Below are 19,831 nucleotides of genomic sequence, written 5' to 3' on the forward strand. Positions count from 1 at the left end.
CAGAGTCAAAGGGCCCTACCTCTAAAACTTCAGTAATTGAGCGGCCTAAAAATTAGCTAAAATGGCATCTTTTCTTAGCTGTATGCGCTTACCACGTACATCCTACAGGTTTTCAGATTTTAGACAAACTGAACCAAATGGCGTGGTCAGTTTGCAATACAGCTTGAGGCATAGACCTAACTGATGCTTGAAAAGTCTTAGGGCCTCATTCCGAGTTTGATGGTCTGTGGACTGCCATGGCGGTGCTGGTGGTCCGACTGCCATGGGGTTGGCGGTCAGACCGCTGTATTACAAGTCATGCGGGCATTTGGAGCAAAGACTGCCGCGGGCCCGCTGGCACAACCAGGCAACACAGACGCCACTGTCATGAGGCAGCAGAAACAGGCCGGCGGAGTCTGTGTTGCCTCCAGACACATTATGAGGTTGCACATCGCTATGTGACCATAACGGTCCAACCAACACACCGCAGGCAGAAACGGTGAGAATAAAGGGAGACACTCACCTGCAGACAGCCTTACATGTCTTGCCGCTGCTGCTGATCATTGATGGAGCACAAAATCCATGCCGCCGTGGGCACAAGTGTCCGTAAGTACACACACCAACCTGTGCCATTACGCTCAACAATAGATCGTTGCACCGTCAGCCACATCATATGGGGGTCACGCTACGGGCACCAAGTACGCGTCTCATTGTGTCCCACGTCGGAATCATGTACAAAGAACGCCACATTCGCAGTCACAGTATGCCCCCTTTGGACAGGTCACTCACACTGCACCGCAACACTACACAAAAACATGTGTCTACTCATCTCAGGCACAGGGACAGTGAAGCCTACACAACATTGTCTCAATCATCAAATCTACAAATACAACTTACACACTCACATACCTCACATGCCAGGGACTGCCGTCACATTCAACACACATATGTATGAATGTTGCATGGAACACAAACACCACTCCCAGTAAACAGCCCTGCAATGGACACACACATCACCCACCTTGCAACACAATGGAAGGACAATGGGAGGCACAATAGACAGAGAGACAAATATACAAAGATCACTATGCAAACAATACAGGAGCACTCTGGGAAGGAGGCTGCACTGGGACACATATCACTTTGCATATGCCCCATGAACATTTGCACAGGAACTGGTCCTACATGTATCTCAGGGACAAACAATACTAGACCCAAACAACATTCCTATTTGCACAATGTGGAAGTGCAAGTAAACAAAGCACATACAACTCCAACTGAATGGGATATGAAGTACTTGCAAGGTACACACAGCTAAATGGCTACATGCACATTCAAATACAAACAAAGGTAGCACAATTGAACACACTCCATGCCTGCACAAGCAAAACTCAAGCTGCCACACATTAGATGAATCCATAAGCCATATTAGGGAGACAGGTTTAACTCCATATATGCTCACTTTGGACAACACAAAATAAAATACTACCCATACCAAACAGAACACAGTGCCATGACACCACCATTGCATATACACCCATATAACCATGCATCCAACATATGTCCTTATCTTGGGGAACACCAGCACTGTCCGCAAAGTCAGATATTGCAAACAACATCAAATGGATCAGCAAGCATCCTGAATCTGTAGGCAGACACCACACGTCATTCAGGAACAACATAAAGGTAGAAAATTAATTGTAGGAGAAATGTATACCCCAAAAAACAACTGTTTGGGTTCTTTAAATTCCAGCTTTTTAAAGTCCAAGGCCATTAGCCAGTCTATTTGGTTCCGCACAGGTACATCACTGTGCTGTCACTTGACTCCTAACTGCTAGGAAACCTCCACAGGAAGGTGCATCAAGTGGGCAGGCAGGCACCTCAGGGATCATCTTTGGGGTTGATGGGTTGGATTTGGGAGGGGTGGACTGCTTCTTGGGAGACGTGGGCTTTTTCTTTGGGGGAGGGGTATGGGTGCTTGTGGGGGCGCCTGTGTGACAGGGAGGACTTGGAGGTAGAAGGGAGGGGTTGGGAAGTGGGTCAGGCCTATTGGGTTTGGGAAGGGGTGGAGAAAACAGGAGAAAGGTCAAGGTAAAAAAAAAAGTTTCTTAGGTACACAGGGACGGTCAGCAGAAGAGGGTGGGGATTTGGAGGTCAAGGTAGTGGCTGTCTGCTGTGTCGGTGTGAATGTCGTGTGTGCGAGGTATACTTGTGTTTGGGTGGTGTCTGTTGCATGGGTGAGTGTGTGTGTTTGTGTGTCTTGGGGGGCTGGGAGGTGGAGGTGCTGGGGATGGTGTGGTGGATGTGTGTGTCTGTTGGGGTGGTGTCTGCGGGTATGCTTGATTTTTTTATTTTTTTAAAATTTCTTTATTGCATTTGTATTTTAACATGACATATTGCAGAATAATAGTTCATGCGACCTACATGTTTGCAATCAATTTCAATTCCCAACAACAAACATATGGGGGGAAGAGGCTGGCAAAACAAATCCAAGTAGTTACATCGTAGATTTAGTGAAATTGATACAACTCACATGGGCTTGATAAACTGTCCCTTCACATCCATTCTATGCGGCACATAATTGGCTCAGAATCCCGAAATCTGAAGGGAGTGCAAGTCTGCTCTAGTCAAGCGTACAGGCATGCAACATGCTGAATTGGGCAACGAATGTTTCAAATCTCTTTCGCTTACAACATGGGAATCAAAGTGGATCAGGCACAGACGTCAGCGGCGTGCAGAGGTCTGTTAACATTAGTTCCCATTGTGCCGCGAGGGGATACTTGCGCAGTCCCAATACATCCTCGAGTTGGAAAGCTGTGCACTCTGCTTTCGCCCAGACAGACAATGAACGACCCATGTTTTATATGTCGGGGGCTCGGAAGACAGTCATTTACGGGTTATAAGGCGTTTGGCCACTAAGAACCCCAGGTCCAAAAAACAGGACGTTGCCTTCAACTTTTTTACCCCCACGGAACAGTCCCAGATTACATGTCTCTCATGTCAGTAGTAAGGGCCGGTCTACACAGTGCATTTAGCATGTATGGATTGAAGTCCAATAGTGACTCAAAGTGGGGCACGACCACATTACGTGTAGAAAGTCCGCTCCCATGCACTGACAAGCAGCATCTGCACGGTTAAAATATCTGTTGATCTTGTCAGGGGTAATGAAGGCTCTCTGAGTGACATAATACTGAATTAGTCGAAAACGCATATGCGAGGGACATAAATGGAGGTATCCAGTAGGGTCGCCCACTCCCTATCTGTGAAGGGTTCTCCTCTGTCTCCCTTCCGTCCCCCCCACGAGGGCCACAAGTGGGCCAGATGTATGGAGGCGCAGAGAGTCTGCTATCCAGTGTATTAAATGCCTCCCTTCCTGTCATGTAGGTACTGTAGTGTGTAGTGCTCACGGGGTTCCTCTGTGTGGTCACACCATTCATGATGTAAGGTATGCCTAAGGGAGTTGTATAACATAAAGGTACCTGGATGCAGTCCAGTGGCCTCCATCAGTGTGTAATGAGTATTGAGAGTGCCATCCGTGTAAAGGTCCCCTAGGGTATATATTTCCACCTCATGCCAAGCTGCCAGTTCTGCAGCTGACGTGCCACATGCACCATGTGGTGTCCCCAATAGCGGTATGGCTGGTGCATAGGGCATGGGTGAGGTAACAGCATCTTCGGAAACAGCAATATGCTAGATTCAGCAATATGGGCACCGGTGCTGTGGATTTAGCCCAGGGATGAAATAGGTGTAGTCATTTACTCTGTGACCATGCTGGAAGGTCAGTGGCCGTGTCTGCCAATTGCCTCGAAGAGATCCAACAGGCCACCCACTGTAGCTGCGAAGTTAGATAGTAGTGTTCTAAATTCGGTAGTGATAAACCCCCCTGGTTCAGTGGGCAATAAAGTTTAGAGAGGGACACTCTGCAGCAGGAAGCATTCCAAATCAAACTACGCACATCCCCTCTATGGAGCGGAAGAAAGAAGCTGGAATGTATAGAGGCAAATTCACAAAATAATATAATAGTCAGGGTAGCACTATCATTTTAACAAGGGCCACCCTGCCCATGACCGTCAAAGGCAATTTTTTCCAGTGTTCCTTCTGATGATGCAGGCCCGACATAACACACATTGGTTCCCGTCGAACAGATCCGACTCTGTGTGATATACCTGTATGCCTAGGTATCTAAATGTGGTAGATTGCCACACCATGTCCATGGGTATAGATGTGAGGTTTAAATCAGACATAGTATGTGATAACGGGAAAATACAGGACTTGGCCCAGTTAACTCGCAAGCCAGAGACCCTTGCATGCACGTTGAGTAAGGGCATTATGTCAGTAGGAAAATTCGCCAGGTGTCTAATATACACTAGAAAGTCATCTGTGTACAGAGAAACTGTATGATTCCCATCTCCCAGGGGTATCCCCCAGTCGCGTCCCGCCCTGCGGAGTGCAGCCGGCAGTGGCTCCACTGCAAGAGCAAAAAGGAGAGGAGACAAAGGGCATCCCTGCTGCGTGCCCCTCATAACACGAATGGGGAATGAGATAAGGTGCCCTGTTCTATTACGGGCCAACTGGCATGTATACAATAATTTCAACAGCTGTATAAAACGAGGGCAGAGGCCATACTTCGGTAGGATTGCAAAAAGGTAAGGCCATTCCAGCGAGTCAAATGCCTTTTCCAGGTCAATCACTAAGCAGCCCGCTCGTGGCCAGTGAAGGGGGCCTACTGCAGTATGTGAAAAAATCTATGTAGATTAAGGGACATCGTGAGGCCAGGTACAAAGCCACTCTGGTCCTCATTGACTAGTGAGGGCACCAGTGGGGCCAGGTGCATTGCAACCACCTTAGCCAGTATTTAATAATCCATGTTTACAAGCACCAACGGTCGGTGGGAGTGCAGATCGGAATGGTCCTTATGTGGCTTGAGGAGGGAGACTAACATGGCCTCTCGTAACGTCGGAGGCAAGCATGCCAGTGCTAAGGACTCCTCGTATAAAGCAAGCAATTTAGGCACTAGTTGAGCTGCTTAGGCCTTATAAAATTCTGCCAGTAGCCCACCCAGGACAGGCGTTTTGCCATTTGCAAGAGATTTGGAAGGCACTGGATGGCCTCCGGTATCTCGGACAGCAGAGGACCGCCTAGTTCCAAACACTGCTCGGCCGTGATACGGGGCAGAGATACTCCTGCGAGGAACAGCTCAATATCTTTTAGAGGAGGAGGAGAGACAAAGCTATATAGAGATTCATAATGAGTGTGAAATACTGTATGAATCAAATCCTGTGTGTACAGCATGTGGCCGGACGGGGTCTGAATAGATAGTACCCCACTAGGGGAAGTCTCCTGGCATATTAATCGGGCAAGCAGAGCGTCTGCTCTATCTGCCGGTGCATGTGCATTTACAGAGTGTGCCGCATAATTTAGGCATCGCATTCATTAATTCAAGGAGCTCTGAATGGGTTTCACGCACGGCTTAGAATTAGGATAAGGCATTGGGGTTCTGTGCTGCTTCTGACTCATGTTGCAATAGCTGTCGCTATACCGCGGACACCTCCCGGTCCAGTTGTCTGGGCACACCAACACCAAGCCCTAAACAGTAGCCTCGCAGTGTAGCCTTAAAGGCGTCCCACTCTACCGAGCGGGATGATGCTGTGTCTGAGTTAAGTTCAAAGTAACTAGTAATCTGCTGGCCAGTCAACTCGCGGAACACCGAGTCCTCCAATGTTGTAGGCTGCTTATTCCACGTGGGAACAGGAGGCTGATCAGTCCCTCCACAGTTGAGTTAATGGTATTGGGGATTGTGATCAGAATGAGTAAAGCCCAAGTAATCAGTCTTTACGACTGGAATCAGGGTGGCTGTGCAGAGCAACCTGTTGAGTCAGACATGTAAACCATGTGGGGCCGAGAAGAAGGAGTATACTCTGGCATCAGCATTTTAATGACACCAAACGTCTGTCAGTTGCCAGTGATGTAGCCAGGTTACAAGACAGCAGGCATTGGCCATAGCAGCAGTGCGCGCTAATGGTGGGAAGGACCTATCTAGATATGTATCCAATACGCAGTTAAAATCTCCTCCAATCAGCCAGGGAATATCACTCCAGTGTGCCAGTAATCGACTGAGTGTGCTTAGAAATAGAGCCTGATCTACATTGGGAGCATATATGTTACCAAGGAGAACCTGACGACTTCTCAGCTGACCTCGGACAAACACGTATCGGCCATCAGCATCTGCAACCTGCTCTAACAGATTGAATGGGACCCCCAGATGATCACATATCAGCAGTCCCCGCGCATAGGACGAATAATTCGTGGAAGCCACCTGGCCGCGCCATTTTCTTCTAAGCGTGTCTACCTCTGAGCTCGTTAGATGAGAGTCTTGTAACAGAGAAATATGGGCATTGTGGTGCTTGAAGTAGGCGTATACAGCGTATCTGCACACAGGAGTGTGCATGCCACGTATATTCCATGTCACTACATTAATGTGCGCCATCATGCTTAGGACTAACAAACGAAGGTGCTGCGCATATTTACCACACAGTTAACAGTGGCAATGATGTGTGTAAGGGAGCTGAGTGATGTATGGTAAGTATCTTCGTGCGTTGTCTAGCACTGAACTGGGAAATGGGCAGGTAACAACAATCAACATATTGTAACAATAACATAGCGAATACCAAAAGCACACTAGAACCTGTGGCCGCCCAAACCAGGTGTTATCAACTAAATCAAAAGAAAAGTATCCTTACAGTAGGGACGACCAGTTGAGGGCATACTAAATACAGTAATAGGGGGAGTCTGACGTACGCCACCTTGCAGGTAGTCCAATGTGCACGACCACATAAGAAGTATTTTACATTAACAACAGTTGTAATTGTACAAAGAGAAAGGTCATAAATAGAATAAAAGTTGACCTCAAATAACAGTGTCTGACGTCTGCGGCGTGATGTCCCGAGGATTATGCGACCTTTGTACAGGTGGCCAAGTGACAGCAGAACTTTATCCATCTGAGGAGTGGGAACCCGGGATGTCTTGGCTAGAGCAACGCCTCGTGCTCGAAAGTGTGGTCGCCCGCTGCAATGCACTGCGCTGCTTCTGTATTCTCTGTTCTAGATCAGGGACTGCGGGAAGGCTCTCCTCTGCTCGTGCCCTCATCCTGCATTGCCCCATGCAGTGCCTTTGTGTGCTACTGTCTCCTGGTAGGTCCGGTCGCAGTGAATGAGTGGCACAGTTATCGGAACTCTCAATCCAGCGCCATGTCTCCTCAGGGGTAGTAAAAAAGTGTGTGTTGTCAGCAGTCACCACATGGAACTTAGCTGGGAAGAGGAGAGAGTAAGCGAATCCCATTTCACAAAGGGGTAGCCTCACTGCCAGGAAGCTATTGCGTTGCTTCTGTACAGTAATCCCGTAATCGGGAAAAAACATCACTGTGGTGCTGTCCATCCACACCTCTGCCATTGAGCGAGTCTCTTTTAACACTATGAGGGTCATTATGACCCTGGCGGTCGGTGATATTGAGGCGGTAGTACCACCAACAGGCTGGCGGTACTTACTGCCACATTATGACATTGGCGGGTTGGCTGGAGCCATCCCGCCAACTTACCATACCGACCGCCATGGCGGTAGCAGTCGCCGGGCCGGAGATAGGAATCTCCAGCCCGGCCGCCGCTATAGTACCACCGGCGGCATCATGACCCTGCCTACCGCCATGGTTTTCGTGGCATTCACAACACCTCGAAAAACCATGGCGGTAGGCCCTCCCAGTGACAGGGAATAGCTTCCCTGTCACTGGTAGGAGACTCACCCACCCCACCCACACACTCCCTAGACACCCCACTTCATCCACACTCTCCCCCTTCAGATACCCTCCCCCCTTTCACGCACACTCGCAGGCACGCACCACACACACACTCACACACAGACATACACGCATTCATTCACACACACAGCCGTACATTCTCGCACACATCCATACACACATTCACACTGACATGCAGAGACACATTCCCATATCCATTCATACACGCATTCCCACACATGCATACACCCACGCAAACAACACTACACACACATTTGCATTCACGCACACACTCACACATTCATAGACACCCCCCCCACACACACAACATCCCACGCCCCCTCCCCTGTTGGAAAACCGACTTACCTGCATTCAGGGAGTCTTCCGGCAGGGAACAGGATGGGGCGCTGCTACTGCCAGCAGCGCCCGCCAGCAAAACACAGCCAGGCCGTATTATTTTTCATAATACGGCTGGCAGCGGTCTACTGGCATGGTGCCGCTACCTTAACACCATCTGCCAGTATGGCCACAGCCGTATTTCTGCCCTTCTTGTGGCGGAAATCCAGCTGTGGTCATAATTTGGCGGACGGATGTTAGCCGTGACAATGGTCTTTTGGCGGCCGTCACTGCGGCGGTAGGCGGCATTTACCACCAATCTTATAATGGGGGCCTATGTCTCTGTCGCGGTAGTGAAGAAACCTCACCACCATCGGTCGCGGGTTAGCACCCACCAGGAGCCGCCAAGTCGGCACTATGTGTGCTTGCTCAATGGAGAAAAAGCAGGAAAGTACGCCCCAGGGGAGTGCAGCTAACAGTCAGTCCTCAAAATACTGCACAGGATCGTGCCCTTCGGCACCCTCTCGCAGGCCCACCAATACAACATTGTTTCTTCGGGATCTGCCGTCCGCATCCTCCACACGTTGCTCCAGCATTCGTACTCTGTCTGTTAATTCCTTCAGTGAAGTTTCCAGGCTGTGTGTTCTGAGCAGTAACGCCTGAGCATCTTTTTTCACCAGTGTTACCCTGTTCGCCAGCTTTCTATGATCTGCATGTAGTAGACTCAGATATGAGGAAACTGTGTCTATTTTGGACTCTAAGGTGGTCTGTGTGTTGTCAATAGCCAGCAGTACAGCATCTAATTTGTCCTCTAATGTGCTGGGGCCAGCCACATTATCCATGGGGACCGTCGATCACAATGGGGACCCTCGGTGGTGAGGCACAGGCGGCAGCCCCTCAGTTCGCTAGTGACCCATGGCTCCCAGCACGGAGTCGTCTGGGAGGCAATGAGACCAATCTGTGCGTCCTGTGGCTGTCCACTACAGTGATTGACTCTTAAGGGGATCCATCAACAGAAGGGTCGGATCAGAGTTTGGGTGATAATGGTGCAACATCCCGAAAAATGAACAGCTAAAGTATCCCACAATGTCAAGTGTCTCAGGTTCAGTATATCCGCTGCTGTAGGAGGTGCTGCAGCATGTGATTAGCAGGGGCTGGGGGGCCCGACTCATGTATTTTCTATAAATGGTACCTTTTCAGCAGGGTCCCTCTCGTTGCTGCGTCGCGGCGTCCGGTGTCATATCCCCGCACTCAGTCAACAGCATGCCGTTTCAGGAATGGGCCTAGATAGCACCGCACCAACACAGGCTCCGTGTAATGGACGCCCACACAGCAGCTGCAACTGCCCCCTGTCCAGACAGCCCAAACTTTGAGACCCTGCAACTCCAGAGAGTCCACCGTCTCCAGTCGCCACAACAGGAGACCCATCGCAGTCCCAGCACACTCCGATGTTCCACGGCACTCACCCCCCCCCCCCGCGGGCGCCGCCCACCCCGTCCCGGATAATCTGTGCACGCCACGTTCCACCAGCCCTCCGCATTCCGGACGTCACCACTCCTCACCACTGCCGGTGCCATCCTCTCCGGTCCGGCGTCCAGCCACAGGCAGTTACGAGTACGCTGTCAACTGATCTGGCCCTCAGCGGGCTATTTTGTTTCTTAGGCTGCACCACCGCGGGATATCTCGGCTACTCGCAGGCTCTGGGGGAGAAACGAGAGCCGGCGCCCGATGCTACAAGTGCCGTGCAGCCGTTGGACCAGAACCCCCCGTATTGTAGCCGCTTTATTCAGGATAAGCAGGTGGCATAGCGGAGCTCCACTAACAGTCGTCCGTCATGTTGGCTCCTCAACGTCTGCGGGTATGTTGGATGTGGTGGATGTGTGTGTGTCTGTTTGGGTTGTGTCTGCGGGTATGGTGGTTGTGGTGGAAGTCTGTGTGCCTATTGGGGTGGTGTCTGCGGGTATGTTGGGTGTGGTTGGTGTGTCACGGACTGTTGTGGTGGTACCTGTGGGTATGCTTGATGTTGTGTGTGGTACGCTGGGGGTGGTGGGGGTGTCTGGGAAAGTAGTGAATGCTGTTGGGGTATGTTGGTGTCTGTGGTTTGCTTGCATGCCAGTGTGTTTTGTGGTGTTTGCGTCTGTTGGTGCTGCTCTTGTGTGTTGAGGTGGGTGTGAGCGGATCAGTCTGTGTGCTTGGGGTAGGTAGGGGAATGGGGGATTTGGATTAGGAAGAGGTAGGTGGAGGGGGACTGAAGGTGGAGGGCGACTGGCTGCCATCAGTCTGGAGGCCAGAGCTTGATAAGATCTCTGTAAGCCAGACATTGCACCATGAATGCCTTCCAGGAATGCATTAGTCTGCTGCAGTTGAGTTGCCAAACCCTGGATGGCATTCGCAATGGCTGTCTGACCCACAGAGATACTCCTCAGAAGGTCAATAGCCTCCTCACTGAGGGCAGCAGGGGTAAAAAGGGGCTGGGGCCGAGATGCCTTCGGCAAAGGAAATGTTCACCCTCTTGGGTGAGCAGGCACAGCCAACTGGGTAGGGAGCAACAGGGAGGATGTTGATAAAATGTGGGATGGCAGACAAAGATAGTACAGGGGTATGCCTGATGGGTCCGCCACCACTAGGGAGTGTCCACTGGTGGAAGATTATGATGATGAAGATGATGTTCCAATATTCCCCGTGGCACTCCCCTCACCCTCCGGGCCACTGGGTTCCTCTGTGTCCGTGGTGTCTTCACCCGAGGTCCTATGGCCAGATGGATCCCACTCGGCTGTGCCCTGTCTCTTTCACTTCCCTGGGCTTATGGTGCAAATACAAAGAAAAATAGGGTAATCACTTGCCCGTGATCAAACTTGAACAACAGCTCTGATTAGCAAACATTACCATGATGTCAAGTAGGCCCCAGCAACAAACTACACCTAAGTGGTCCATACATGTGCCATACCATATGCATGCATGCCATCTGAACTGTCAACAGTTGCCCACAGGAAAATCAGGATCTCAGAAAACTACAATTGCATGGCTGAAGTTGATCAATCAGAGCTCATCGCCCTCAAAGCTTTGGTACATGGAGCAGACCTCAGTTACTTGTGGTCATACAATAGTAGGCCTATACTAACTGTATTCCCACAGAACCCACACAAGGTCACGCACACATCTTTTTGTCACATACATAATGACCCAACAATAAGAAATTATGCTAACAAATCCTGCCATGTTGCTGACAAAAGTACAATAGCCTTGAGAAGGTGACATGGAAATACTTATGTCACACTGGAAGCAATTCCACAATGTACACTGCACCAAGTAATATTTATCGCAATGGAGTCATAGAGGTAGTACTAATGTTGCTCAGATAAACCAGCAAGCCCCAGGAAAATCACCACTAATGTCTGGCATCCCTTACAATGACTTACTCTGAGAGCATCGGTAGACGCCATTAGTCCCTTGGATGCTGGCGAGGCCCAGAGATTTGCAAGTACTTGATGAAGGCCCTCAACATGTTGTACAATTGGAAGCTCCATCATTGTCTCAATTATGGTTATGCAGACCCATATGTCTGTGGATGAATGCTTGTACCCAAACACATGTGATTTCAACATAATTCTAAGTCACTCAGTGATGCATGCCAACAGTAAGGTTTCAAACCTTACACATTTCACATGTGCAGTGCACTTTGCTACATGATGCCACATCAATGGCATAGAAATGCAGATTGCTGATAGAACCCCCAGGCATAAAAGTCATGGCCCTCATTGCTACTGCAGTTGAACATGCCAAGTGACATGCTATGACACATGAGGGTATGTGTCAGACAAGAAACAATGGTGACACACTCGTTTGTGGCACAACATGAAATGTACTCCTATTATAAATGTCTTATTCCACACACAGATTGCCATGCACATATATGTGAGGGAATACAGACATAATCCCATCAACACAGGTAGACCATGTATGAAACAGCAGCGTACAAATGTTTTGTTACTGAGAAAGGGACACATGCTGACATGTGAGCACAAGGAATCTTGGTAACAGTGATGGCACATAAATCATGTCAATGGACATTCCCCACTTACCAGGGGAAAGTATTGATTAGCAGCTGCACCCAAAGTACAATATATGCTCTGTCACGTGTATGATGGCCATCTTCACATTACAGACTGTAGTGAGGACCAGCACCCGTCATACATTGAAGACAAGTATCCTCTGGGTGGCAGATGCCAAAATACTCATTTGCCCAGACACATGGCTGAGGACAGTGATCCATCACTTCCTTACCTTTGGCCTGTAACATTTAGGAGTAGTGGTCTGTTGCATAGAATATACACACATACACTACAAAAACATTCAGTACTTGATTGATCACTGAACACAGCCATATGTTGTATCTGGAGAGCAACTTGTTTGTGGATTGTACACAGTTGGGTCCTAGGTCCCTGGGCCTATGGGCAAGGCACATCAGTATCCAACACATGACATATCTACACAAACAATCACTCATCAACTGTGTTGCACATGGCTCATTTCTAATCGTCCGGGGGAGCTGTCAGAACCTAACACACTCACTTGGCAATGTGACAGGCAGGAATATGCCCTGTGCTCACCCCCTTATGGCTGCTGTGCTGTCCTCAAATGCCCATCAAGATCTGGGTAGGCCACCACCAGAATGCAGACCATTAGTGAGGGGTCACTGTCTGAGAGGCACCCTGCCCACGTTGGGAAGACAGCCCCAGCTGGACCTCTGTGATTTTCCGAGCCCAGCGTCTCAGGTCCTCCCACTTTTTCCTGCAGTGGGCACTCCGCCAGCTGTGAACCCCCAGTGTCCACACCTTCTTAGCGATGGCTCTCCATAGTTTCTTTTTTTGATGGGCGTTAATCTTCATGGATGAAAAAGACAAATCAAGAGATTATAATCACAAGTTTCATCACAAATGGTTGAGTCACATACATGGCAGTAACACCAAGCTAGGACTTTTCTATTTGTCAATACTACCCAAGTGTGAAACACACAAGCCAATAGGTACGTGGACATGACTACTGACATATGTATTTGCATCTGCAGACTAACCCATTACCTTGCTCAAGGCATATAATGAATAAGCAAGCTAACTGACATCAGTTAGCCCATGCTCTTGAAACCTGCAGTGTGATGTGAGCCACTATGAAACACTACAAACCTATGTGGCTTCTGAAGGGTAAACCCCTTATAAATAATATAATACACTGTTCCAGAACTAGCGGGAAGGAAAGTGAAGGAGTCCTGATGATCAGTAGCAAAAGTCCTCACACACGACATTTGGTGTCATGCTTCATCATCGGACAGCTCCTCGTCAGACCAGCGCTGCAATGTCTGACGGGAACGCAGCCCAAGGGTAGGTGCTGCATCGAACGCCGGCAAACACAGAAATTTATTGTGAACCGGGCAACAGGCCTGCGTGATCCCATGAAGCCCTTTCTCTAGTGGAGATGGGTGACTGATAGGAAAGGAAAAGCCAGTCCGGTTTAATCCTAGTAAGTGACTGATGACGTCTTGACTGCGAGCGTTAGTTTGCAGGAGTTTAGATTTTTTTGCCTTGTTTTCAATTGGAGAAGCCCAATGATTAAATAGGTCCTGAAGAAGCGTCAGGGGATCCTGTTGGACCATAAGAGACGCGAAACATGTCGACCGCATATTGAGGAATATCGGATAATCACCGTCTTCCTTTATTTTGATTGTTTTTGTGTGAGTGTCTGAGCATTATCTCTATTTTCACTCCCATGTTACTTTTTTAATCTTGACCATTTCCCAACAGCAAGTAATAAATTATTTAGTGAGGGTCTTGAGCCAATTTTACTCTTTTTTTGTGTTTTTCCTTCCTCTTTCGGACCCATATTTGGCTCTGCGGCATCATCGATAACAAAAGATCTCCGGCAAAGAGCCCCCCTTCGGGGGGTGCCCGTCAGACATTGCAGCGCCGGTCTGACGAGGAACTGTCCGATGATGAAGCATGACACCGAATGTGGTGTGTGAGGACTTTTTGCTCCTGATCATCAGGACTCCTTCACTTTCCTTCCCGCTAGTTCTGGAACAGTGTATTGTATTATTTATTAGGTTGACTGGAGGGTGTACACTGGACCATTAATCCTCCGATCCCTTCTTTTTGTTTGGGGTAAACCCCTTATGCATGAATGGACCAACACATTCACACTCTGTGAGAATGATCCACTGCAAGCAGTCCCTACAGGCAATTGCCAGAGTACAAACATCAACATTACACATCAGTAACAATCAAGGGGCTGGAATGGTGGGTACAAAAAGTGTCTAAATTGTGCATGTGTGGCAATGTGGCCTACCAAATGCAGACTCATTCCACTTGAGGGGGCAAGGTTCTGTGGTACGCACCTGTACCACAGAACACTCCTTTGGACATATGTGTCTATCCGACAGAAATGGCATCCAACAAAAAAAGACATGCATTGTACACTTTCTGCTGTGCGAACAAGCTACTGAGTCACATATCTTGGCCTCCAGGAATCAACACACTGAATGCACTGTGGGACTGTCAGTTATGCAATATGCCTATACAGGACAAATATGATCTGTGTCAAGCTGACAACAAAGTTGTGGGAGTAAGGGACGTGTCATGAGTCTACATTGACGATGATAAATGCACAAATGGACTATAATAATGATTTACCTCTGAACCCATTCCTAATTTAGTCAAAGGAATGAGGCATTCGGGGCAGGTTTTGCCACCAGAGCCTCATATTGGCCACATGACAGGGATACAGGGAGAGGGCAAAGTGTCAGAGCTGCATTACCCCAGCCTAGACTAGGTCCTATACCGGGAGTTACATTTGACAGCCCCTGGCGTCTGCAGGCTGAGCTGACAGAACCTACATGACACTCCATTCCCATTGCTTCCATGCATGATGTTACATCATGTAGCCAACAGCAATTTGTTATGTGGTGTGTGTGGCAACCTATAGGGCAGAGTGACTCATGTCATGCCTTTCACACAACAGTTTAGCAAGGGCAGATGTGGTTTGAAAGATCTGTGGCACTATACACATTGCTCACATGATTCTTAACTGACTCATACAACATGCATACACAGCTCATGCTGTCATGCACATACATGTTGTCCGACATTTACAACAATCTTGAGGAAAGAGATGTCAGTGGATGGCAGTAATGTCTCCTTATCTAGATTTGCATCCAACACAAGGAGGATCTAGGACCCCAGAACCTCACATAATACAATGTGACTGAACTTAATATATGGCACTGGCCACCAATACCTGCACATTGCCCACCTTATTGATGGCACACAGACTGCAACAAGAGGCACACGGATTATCTAACTGGCACACATGAGCACATTGTAGTCTATGAGGAGGGAAAGGATGGTGAAGTACTGAGAAAATTGTGCACATGAGGTACTTACCTGCATCTCTGGTGAGCCATACAGTTGTCTATACAGGGGTAGGACCTGTGTCACAAGCCTCTCTAGCTCCTGTGGTGAGAAGGCATGATAGCTCGCAGAGGCAACACACAGCAACTCATGTCATGGAGGTGTTGCTGGCAGCAGTGTAAGGAGTCAAGTGAGTGAATCTGCTAAACATGGCAGTCACATCAGCCATATCCGTGGTCGTCACCGCAGGCGGAGACAGTCAGTGGCCCGCGACCGCCACTGGCAACAACATTAGCCTATGGCTGTGTCCGCCGCAGTTGCAACCACCTACCACCATAACAACTTCTGCCAGTGGTCGCAGGTGGTTCCTAATGTCCAGAGGAGTATTTCAGGCAGCTGCCATTTTGGTGGCCTGAAATGCTGTAATGGGCTTTAGAAACTGTGTCACACCTGCAAAAAAGGATTTTTGACCTCACAAACATGCTTAGCCTGTCATGTCATGAAGGTCCTACATGTAGTATGTTGCAGGGCACAGATGGCATTCAACAGTGGGGCACAGTCCACTACTGCTGACAGTCATTTTGGCGGTCCGGATATCCAGTCACATTTCGAGAGGCAATTGTGTTGTACATCTCTGACTTTGGTTCATATACATGTTGTGGACACGTGTGGAAAACCATGGGGTCACATATGACCCTAGTGTTATTTGCAGCTGTGATGTGTACCGGTTGCCATGTCTATCCATTCAGAAATGCCTTGTTACATGATATCATTGACATGCACCATGTATGTTGCTGTGGACACACTGACAAATGTTAGAAATCATGTCTTGTCATATAAAGGTACCCAGGGAGAGGGAGGATGCAACAACCTAATTCAGTTATAATGCCTAGATTGGCAAACAATAGTGGACCTGTGCCGTCAGTTGGAGCCAGATCTGAGGCCAGCCAACAGTAATCCAACCAGGATACCACACATTGTACAAGTTATGTCAGTATTGCACTTCCTAGCCACAGGTTCCTTTCAATATACAGTGGCCCTATGTGCTGGAATGCCCCAACCTATGTTCAGTCTGGTGTTGAAGGAACACCTCTCAGCAATGTGGAAACACATTGGCAGCTATATCCAGTTTCCCTAATGTGAGGATTTAGCTCATTTGAAGGCTTACTTTTATGGTTTTGCACGCATCCCACATGTAGTGGTGGCTATTGATGGCACACATGTTGGCTTGGTCCTACCGTAGGCCAATAAACAAGTATATCGCAAGAGAAAGAACTTTCATTCCATCAACATGCAAGTTGTCTGTTTGGCAGATCTCTACATTTCACATGTCTGTGCCCATTATCCAGGTTCAGCCCATGATTCTTTCATAATGCAGAACAGCACCATACCCTAGCTGATGTCACAACTGTACATAGAGAGGGCCTGGCTCGTTGATGAGTCACATCTGGCCTGTTTGTATGTGTGCAATGTCTGGTGCTACAATCATGAAGGGAGTGATTCATTGTTGCACATATGTCCCATTACTTAACAGGAGACTCCGCATATCCAAACCGTCCTTGGTTGTTGACGCCACCAAAGAATCCAACTACGCCAGGGGAAGTCTGCTTCAGTGAGGTCCATGGAAGAACAAGGTGGGTAGTGGAGCAGGCTATTGGGCTCCTGAATGCCATATTAGATGTCTTGACATATCTGGTGGAGCCCTCCTCTACGAACCCGGACGGAAAAGTGTGTCAGATCACTGTGGCATGCTGCATGCTCCACAACATCACCCTTTGAAAGAATATCCCGAACATCCCAGAGGAGGGGTAGTCTGCGGTGCCACCGGGTGAGAATCCTAAAATACCAATTGAGGGTGACAGTTGTGAAGAGGAAGGAGCTAACCTGTGAGAAGGTCTGATCAACAGCTACCTGTCATGAGCGTATATGTATGTCATGTGATGTAATGACTGTGACTGTAAAATGAACTATAGTTGTGAGAATGTGTGGAGTTGAGTGTTTTAGCAACAACTAGGGAGCTGATACTTCATCATCCACTTTAATGTTTGCCTATTGTACAGGACAACGTCTGACAAATCCCTCTCTTCCGTGGTCTGGGTCTATACCCTGGAATATGTACTTTGACTCAGTATGAGTCACACATTATTACGTCACAAAGGTCCAGACATATGGACAGCTTATGTGCTGTACACTGGAATAAAATGCTTGGAGTGTCCAGACACCTGTACGTATGTGTTTGTGTGTAATGGTTGTAATCCTGAGCAGGACACTGTGTACCTGTAACATATCCCTCCTTGCTCAAGTAAATTATGTCTTCATCATATGGTTCACATGTTCTTACATATCTACATAGTAAAATGTTGAAATTAAGCAAGCAGATGATGAGTTTGTCATAGGTGAATTTATTACAGTGCTGATGCAGTGAATAAACTTTTGGCAAAAAAGAAGAAAAATAATAAAGTGAAGGTGTCAGTCATGGTGAATGAAATCATTGGAGTAGATGCCACACCATTGGGAGTCCAAAGTCTAGAGTACTCCTCCCATTGGAACTGTTCGGTAGTTCAGGATCAGTCCACAGAGTGAATGTGCGGCACACAAAGGAGTTCATTAAGGAAGAGGTTGCTTACTGGCAGGGCTCCACAAACAACTCAGCTCTATTGGCAGACCTAAGGGAGCACCACGAAAAGGAAAGTACTTCTTTTAATGCTGTGGCGAAACAATACTACGTAATACTGTGCCAAGCCCAATAGTGTTGGACTATTCCATGAGTTTAGCTTCAAAGCAGCACATAACATGATTCCTTTATAGTCAAAATATTTGGGAAATGTTGCTATAAAGTCAACAACATGGCCACAATTTGAAAACACTCTTCTTGGGTAAACATTCATCCTAAAATTCATGGGGATGGGTAGACTTTATGCTTTCTCACTTAGGACAACATGGAGCTGGTAACAACTTTACCATGCCTGTTGTTTTTACTTTCCAGGTTGACTCTGCTAAAGTAGAATAATGGATGTTACCAGCAGAATTTTAGAGGAGTGGGTAAGGCACTACACAGCAAATGCTAATAAAGTCAACACTTGGTAGCCAGCAAAATGTGGTGATATTTTTCCCCATATGTTTCTGTACATCTAACCTGTACACGCATAGTCCCTCTCCAAATGGGCTAGAAAGTATGGGAAAGAGCTACAATATATTTCATTTTCATGGGAGGTGTGCAATAAGGACAGCATGTTAAGGAAAATATATAGTAAAGATAAAAACAGAATACACCGAAATCTCAATTCCCAAATTTTACCAACACTATGGGCCTGATTACGACTTCGGTCGGAGGGGATTACTCCGTCCCAAATGTGACGGATATCCCACCCGCCGAATTATGAGTCCATTATATCCTTTGGAACTCGTAATACGGCTGGCGAGATATCCGTCACATTTGGGACAGGGTAATCCCCTCTGGCTAAGTTGTAATCAGGCCCTGTGTGTGTTTGTTGACTGTAAATCATTAAGTTTACATATATTGTGATAAAACAAGCTTTTATGAATATAAAGTGCATGTGTATTATAGCTCCAGTAGGATGGATATCTTTCTGAAAACCTAAAACACTCATAAACCATGACCATCTGTAGAGGTAAGTGCTGCATATCGCAGCTGATATGTGTATTTTTTATTTCAGTTCTGCATTTATTTTAAGGCAAATCCCTCAAAAACAGCATCATAAGTCTTTGTATTATCTGGCTTATCATGTGAATTGTTTTTTTCCCTGGAATTAAGATCTTGGATTCGAGGTCACTTTTACATTAAAAAGTTTATAAGCCTGTCTTTGTCTAGTTATCAGTGCAATTCTAAGTTTCAATTGAATTTAGATGCTACAGACGCCCTTCATGTGAATAAGTCTGTCTTGAACGGTGCAGTGAAAGAATTAAGAAGTCATTGTAATGTGGCTGCTTGCCAAAAGCCAAGCACTTGCACTTCTTTCTACGTGTTCCAGAATTTCATATGAAGTGCTCATGTGTTCTTTGGCCAACCTTGTGCTTCTTTTAGAAGAAGGAGCCCTTTTGCTGAGATTTTATTTTTTATTTTTACGTTTCAGATCTAAATGAAGGACAATGAAGCTATGGTCACCGCTCTTAAGCGCTGATTAAAATGTGGAGGTAGGGATACAGTTTTTGAAACGTGTCCCAAAATTACCTACAAGTGAGCGGCCATTTTGATAAAGCGTTCATTGTGCACTGAAGTCAGTGCTGGGTCAGACCACCAAGCTCCGCAGTTCAACATGGATATTTTTGAAGGTATAACATCAGATTTCTGTTTCAAAAATAAATA

At 47.5% G+C, this 19,831-nt stretch overlaps 1 protein-coding gene across 5 annotated transcripts in view; it reads right to left on the bottom strand.

Moving 5' to 3' along the window:
• The window catches only part of ERG (ETS transcription factor ERG), a 651,652-nt gene that overhangs the window by 468,728 nt on the left and 163,093 nt on the right, over positions 1–19,831 (bottom strand). Inside the window, exon 1 of one of the 5 annotated variants that reach the window (XM_069202566.1) lies at positions 12,715–12,928. The exons of the other annotated variants lie outside the window; for them this stretch is intronic. The gene's annotated coding sequence lies outside the window, so the exon portion shown is untranslated. Of the gene's footprint in view, positions 1–12,714; positions 12,929–19,831 lie in introns of those variants that run through there. 5 annotated transcript variants of the gene reach the window in all.

Source organism: Pleurodeles waltl, chromosome 8 (assembly GCF_031143425.1).
Source record: "Pleurodeles waltl isolate 20211129_DDA chromosome 8, aPleWal1.hap1.20221129, whole genome shotgun sequence".
NCBI classification, from domain to species: Eukaryota; Metazoa; Chordata; class Amphibia; order Caudata; family Salamandridae; genus Pleurodeles; species Pleurodeles waltl.